This window comes from Poromitra crassiceps (assembly GCF_964638095.1).
Source record: "Poromitra crassiceps genome assembly, chromosome: 2".
In the NCBI taxonomy this organism is placed as follows: Eukaryota; Metazoa; Chordata; class Actinopteri; order Beryciformes; family Melamphaidae; genus Poromitra; species Poromitra crassiceps.
The window spans coordinates 105,104,171-105,110,546 of NC_139624.1; the positions used below are offsets into that span (position 1 = coordinate 105,104,171).

A 6,376-nucleotide genomic window follows, 5' to 3' on the forward strand; every position below is an offset into this window, starting at 1 on the left:
AAACACAATACACTGTATAGTATATGTATTACTGTAAATGTATCATGAGAGGAGCCTTCCTACAGGATATATGTTACGGTAACTGTGGAAAATCATATAACATTTGACATGTCATGTCAAAGTGTCCAGCTCAGTGTCTCATTATATTCACCAGCTGCCTCACCATCAATTTCCCCCAAACTGAAGAATGCCCCAAAAATTTTAAGGAATGCAAAAAATATACATAGTGTGAATTAGAAACTTAACATGTAATTTCATTAAGTCTTAAATTCATGTGAAATAGTCGGATAGAGGAATCTCCCGGTGCGGTACAATTGTACTGAACATCAAGGGAGAAGAAAAAAAATCTTGCTTTAAGAGAAATTTAAATATTTTAATACTTTGTACTGTAGGAGATCGAACTATTGTACTTGTTAAGATGGTCGTTTTGTACTGCATAGTTTGCGTAGTGTGTGCGTACGTGCGTACGTACGTGTGTGTGTGTGTGTGTGTGTGTGTGAGGCCTGGCCGTGGTACTGGAGTCAGGTCTTGGTCTCATGAGTCCGGTCTCAAAATCACCAGAGAGTCTGGTCCTGTCTGGGTTTCTGTTCTAATATGTGTCTCATTCTGGCTCTTCTTTCAGACATTCATTTTCATTCTGCCTGCAGTTCTGCCTGAGGCAAATTATGTCAAAGAATTAGGCTCAAACCTCAGCTGCACTCGCTCCCCTCTTCTTCCTGTCTGTATTACTCAGCTGCACTGCTGAGATCCACTAACAGTTTCTTTTAACCCAATAAGACTCAACTTAACCCTTTCCTGGTCTTGAAATAAACTCAAGCCCACTTTTGATTCAGCTGATGAATCCCAGTCTTGTTTAGTCTTGGACTCTCTTGAACTGGTCTGGTCTGAACTGGTCTGGAGTCCTGGTGTGTGGAAGAGGGCAGCACTCAGATCTATGTGCAGTGTGAGTAAGGGAATTTCCAAATAAATACTGTATGAAGGAAATCTGCTTTTCTCAGATTTCTTTGACTTTCATACCAAAATGAGATATTCACCAACTAAAACAAAACGTTAAACTGACCCCTACCGAATGATTGCTAGCATTCATTTGTAATCGTATGAGTTATTATTGATGTTCTTTGTTATCTTTCATATTTTGCATAATATACAAAATAGTAACAATTTGAATTACCTATTGAGGTTTATTTTTGAAATATTAAATAAACATCAGGGTATATGTGTTGAATTTTGAAATGAAATGAATGCCTTCTTATGCTGCCACAGTGCAAAATGATTAAACTGCAACCACTGTAGATTAGAATGATATTCCTTCAAGTTCTTTATTTACATGTTAATATTCACAAGTGTGTCCTCTACATAACTTTTTTTTCGGTTTAACTTGAACTTAATGGGAAGAATTATCACTGTAAGTTTGTCATCTGTTAGAGTAAATCTTTGTATTGGTGTGTGCTGTGATTGTCACTGTGTTGCTCTGGTAATAAATCTCTGAGACATTAAATTGTGCCTTGACAGGCTGTTGGTGTAGCTTTGCAGCAATTGATAACCGCTGAGACGGTGAGTTGGAAAGAGGGTGAGAGAGAGAGAGTGTGACAAAGAGGGAGGGGGAGTGAGAGAGAGAGAGGGATGTGACAGACAGCAGATAGAGGGTGGTGATGGATAGAGGACAAAAGACGTTAAGAGATTTGGATTGCATCTGAAAAGATGTCCCCTTATTGATTGTCCTCAGGACGAGCCATTACACACACACGGGCACACACACACACACACGGGCACACACACGATCACCTCGTTGAAGAGAAACTTCTTCTCATTATCAGCTGCGACAGCGTGTGGCTAGTATAATTGTTTTCACCTTGTGAGTCTTATGAATCCGAGTCTGCAGTGCGTGTGTGTGTGTGTGTGTGTGTGTGTGTGTGTGTGTCATCAACCCACATTTACACATTCTCTCCAAAGCCCTCTGAGACATGCTTGTGAATTAGGGCGATACAAATCCACTTGACTTGACTTGATCAAGGCAATGTGGTCCTGGAGACACCTACTGTAGCAGGAAGTACCATAGAAGCGGTTTTGAGTACTTTGCTACGTGTTCACAGGTATACTGTACTGTAAGTATCTGTCTGTGGAGTGTGGACAGATTTTGTCAATGCGATAGCATTGCAACCAGGCAAGATGCAGTCACAAAACTTTATGGATGTGTTTGTGCCGTCACAATGAAGGCCGACTTTGAAAATGGGTGTGGTCGACCGGTGCCCCCACATTGTCCCCACGCCCCACTTTACGCCCCTGGGCCACATTTGTCGCGGGCATCGCGGCAAGATGGTCTATCTATGGTTCATTTATGTCCTTAGTTCCTGTACCATGGCAACTTATTCTGTCTTCTTACAGCTGATTTGATTTCACCTTTTATTACTCATATAATCAATCTGTCTATTAGAGAAGGTCATGTCCCCCATGATTTCAAACAAGCCAGGGTAATCCCCCTTCATAAAAAAGGAAGTAAACTAGAACCAGGAAATTATCGCCCAGTCTCAATTCTCTCTTCCATATCTAAGTTAATGGAAAGAGTCATTTTTGAACAAATTGACAGTTACCTTGCATCTCGGGAGCTCCTGTTTAAATTTCAGTCTGGATTCAGAAAATCACATTCAACTGACACCTGTCTGCTTTTTCTAACCGATCACATCAGAAAGGAAGTAGACTCTGGTAAATACTGTGGTATGGTCATGCTGGACCTTCAAAAAGCTTTTGACACCGTTAACCATGACGTTCTACTGTGTAAGCTCGGGGCCCTGGGCTTCAACAGCACTTCCCTCAACTGGGTTAGGTCCTACCTGGAGGGTAGGGAGCAGGTGGTGGACATAAACGGAACGCTGTCCTGTCCCCTCCCCCTGACGTGTGGAGTCCCCCAGGGAAGTATTTTAGGGCCTTTATTCTTTTTAATTTATATAAACGATATGCAATCGGCCTGTGATTGCAACCTGTTCCTTTTCGCAGACGACTCCGCCCTCCTGTTCTCTCACAAGGACAGGGGGGAGATCGAAAGGAAATTGAGCAGTGAGCTTCACAGTGTTAGTGTGTGGCTCTCGGACAACAAATTATCACTTCATCTGGGGAAAACGGAGTCTATTTTAATTGGGTCAAATTTTAATTTAAAAAAGTCCCCCGGGTTTAAAATTATGGTGGGTGACGTAGCTGTTAACACCAAGGAGGAGATTACGTGCCTTGGCTGCATTTTAGATAACAAACTCTCTGGAGAGAGCATGGCCTCAAAAGTAATTTCCAAAGTAAATCAAAAAACCAAATTCTTAGCCAGAATTTCATCCTTCATAGACAAGAGCGCCCTCGAAACCTTGGCAAATGCTCTGATTCAATGTCATTTTGTCTATGCTTGCTCCTCCTGGTTCACGGCAATCACCATAAAACTTAAAAACAGGCTTCAGACATCTAAGAATAAATTAATACGGGTTATTCTGAAACTGCATCCCAGAGTCCATCTCCTCCCCTCTCACTTCCTTAGCCTTAGGTGGCTCAGAGTGGAGGAGAGGGTTTCCCAGATCAAACTGTGCATGGTTTTCAGGATTTTTAAACGGGAGGCTCCTCGCTACCTCTCTGACTACTTCTGTAAAGTCAGTGATGTACATGGCTACTCCACAAGAGGAAGCACCACCAACATTGTTCCCCCCAAATTTAAATCTTTAAAGGGTAAATGTACCTTATCTTACTCAGCAGCTATTTTATGGAACAAACTCCCTGAGAGTATAAAGACCCTTAATTCCAGGTTCTCTTTTAAGCTCGCCTTGAAAAAATGGCTGGTTGGCTCCCAAATGGGTTCTTAACCTTTTATTTTTTATTTTGTCTCTTGATGCTCGCAGTTTTTAAACCCTAGGTAGGTCTTTGATTTATTATATGAGCTGGTCTCTCTTTTTATTTATTGATTGGTGCATTTTTTGTTGTTATTTAAATAACCATTCAGTCAATGACTAATCAGTCATTGAGTGTATGGTTGTGTTGTAAAATGTTTTCATTGTTTGTGTTTGTTGCCCGCGCACACACGCGCTCATACCTGCACACATATTCACTCCACTTGTCCCATACAAAGGACCACAATGGAAACAAGCCCTTGGGCTTTATTGTGTTTTATTCCTTTTGATCAATATTTTTGTTGTATTGTCTTGCACAATTCTGCTCTTATTGAATCAATAAATCAAATCAGTACAGGAGACACTTGAGCCTAACACTTGTGGGTGTGAGTGTGGGTGTGAGTGACACTGACAGGTGCAGACTTCACCACACCTCACTGATTGAATTGCCCACAATTCATAGCAGTACAGGCATGGGGCTCTATTCTCCCCCTGGCCTTAGGCACTAAACTTGCGACTAAACAGAGACTTGTACAAAACAACCTGGACACCAACATTGAAAGCTTCAGATGGTTTTCAGTGAATCTCCTCCAGCCTCACGCCATTTACATCGTATAAGACCCGCAGACGTTAATGTAATTCCCTGGAATGCGAGCTTAACCGAGCCAGTTACATGTCGTTGCATTATTAGACATTGCCGTTTGCTTTATTTTGTACATTACATACAATTGGCCAAGTTATTACTAGTTAGTTTATGGCCTAGAAATTCTGCCAGGCAGCGGCCATTTTCTCCTATGAGAATCTCGAGCAGCCGAGGGGACTATTTTGTCTCCGCTTCTCAACTCATATAAATTCATTGTCTTGTTTTGTTTCTTTGGCAAGTGACCATGGTATAAGCGGGTTAATGCACTTCGAGGTGTCCATTATCAGAAATTATTAGACTTCGCAGAGGCAACCGCGAAGTTCACTTAGTTCACTTAGCTGTTGAAGCCGTTTGTTTACAAACAACCTGGATTCAACCACATCATGACACACAAATGTTAGGCCATAGGTAAGCAAAATGCCTCTTATGACCTCCGCCAAGGAGGTTATGTTTCTGGTGCCGTTTGTCCGTCTGTTTGTTTGTTTGTTTGTCTGATTGTTAGCAGGATTACGGAAAACTGGGCCGATTTTCATGAAACCTGGTGGAAGGGTGTAGCATGCATGGGCCAATGAAGAACCCATTACATTTCTGCGCGGATCAAATCCAATTTGGGTCAAGGTGAGGGAGTGGGGCTAGGGAAAAGGGGCCGTAGATAAGGATGGGAATGCAGAGAGTGGGGATTGGAGGGGTGGCTAGGGGGAAGTGGCTAGGGGGAAGCTAGGTGAGGGGTGGCTATAGGAGGAAGTGGCTAGGTGTATTCAGTGGAGGGGTGGCTATAGGGGGAAGTGGATAGGTGTATTCAGTGAAGGGGTGGCTAGGGGGAAGTGGCTAGGTGTATTCAGTGAAGGGGTGGCTAGGGGGAAGTGGCTAGGTGTATTCAGTGGAGGGGTGGCTATAGGGGGAAGTGGCTAGGTGTATTCAGTGAAGGGGTGGCCCTAGGGGGAAGTGGCTAGGTGTATTCAGTGGAGGGGTGGCCATAGGGGGAAGTGGCTAGGTGTATTCAGTGGAGGGGTGGCCATAGGGGGAAGTGGCTAGGTGTATTCAGTGAAGGGGTGGCTATAGGGGGAAGTGGGTAGGTGTATTCAGTGAAGGGGTGGCTATAGGGGGAAGTGGCTAGGTGAGGGGTGGCTAGGGGGAAGTGGCTAGGTGTATTCAGTGAAGGGGTGGCTATAGGGGGAAGTGGCTAGGTGTATTCAGAGAAGGGGTGGCTATAGGGGGAAGTGGCTAGGTGTATTCAGTGAAGGGGTGGCTATAGGGGGAAGTGGCTAGGTGTATTCAGTGAAGGGGTGGCTAGGGGGAAGTGGCTAGGTGTATTCAGTGAAGGGGTGGCTAGGGGGAAGTGGCTAGGTGTATTCAGTGGAGGGGTGGCTATAGGGGGAAGTGGCTAGGTGTATTCAGTGAAGGGGTGGCCATAGGGGGAAGTGGCTAGGTGTATTCAGTGGAGGGGTGGCTAGGAGGAAGTGGCTAGGTGTATTCAGTGGAGGGGTGGCTAGGAGGAAGTGGCTAGGTGTATTCAGTGAAGGGGTGGCTAGGGGGAAGTGGCTAGGTGTATTCAGTGGAGGGGTGGCTATCGGGGGAAGTGGCTAGGTGTATTCAGTGGAGGGGTGGCTATCGGGGGAAGTGGCTAGGTGTATTCAGTGAAGGGGTGGCTATAGGGGGAAGTGGCTAGGTGTATTCAGTGGAGGGGTGGCTATCGGGGGAAGTGGCTAGGTGTATTCAGTGAAGGGGTGGCCATAGGGGGAAGTGGCTAGGTGTATTCAGTGAAGGGGTGGCCATAGGGGGAAGTGGCTAGGTGTATTCAGTGGAGGGGTGGCTATAGGGGGAATTGGCTAGGTGTATTCAGTGGAGGGGTGGCTATAGGGGGAAGTGGCTA

General features: G+C 44.7%; 1 protein-coding gene across 1 annotated transcript in view; it reads left to right on the plus strand.

Moving 5' to 3' along the window:
* Nucleotides 1-1,476, plus strand: part of phex (phosphate regulating endopeptidase homolog, X-linked) — a gene marked incomplete at its 5' end in the record, with an annotated part of 41,418 nt that extends 39,942 nt beyond the window's left edge. Inside the window, one exon of the mRNA XM_083655792.1 lies at nucleotides 1-1,476. This exon is cut by the window's left edge and continues 613 nt beyond it.
* Nucleotides 1,477-6,376: the final 4,900 nt, after the last annotated feature.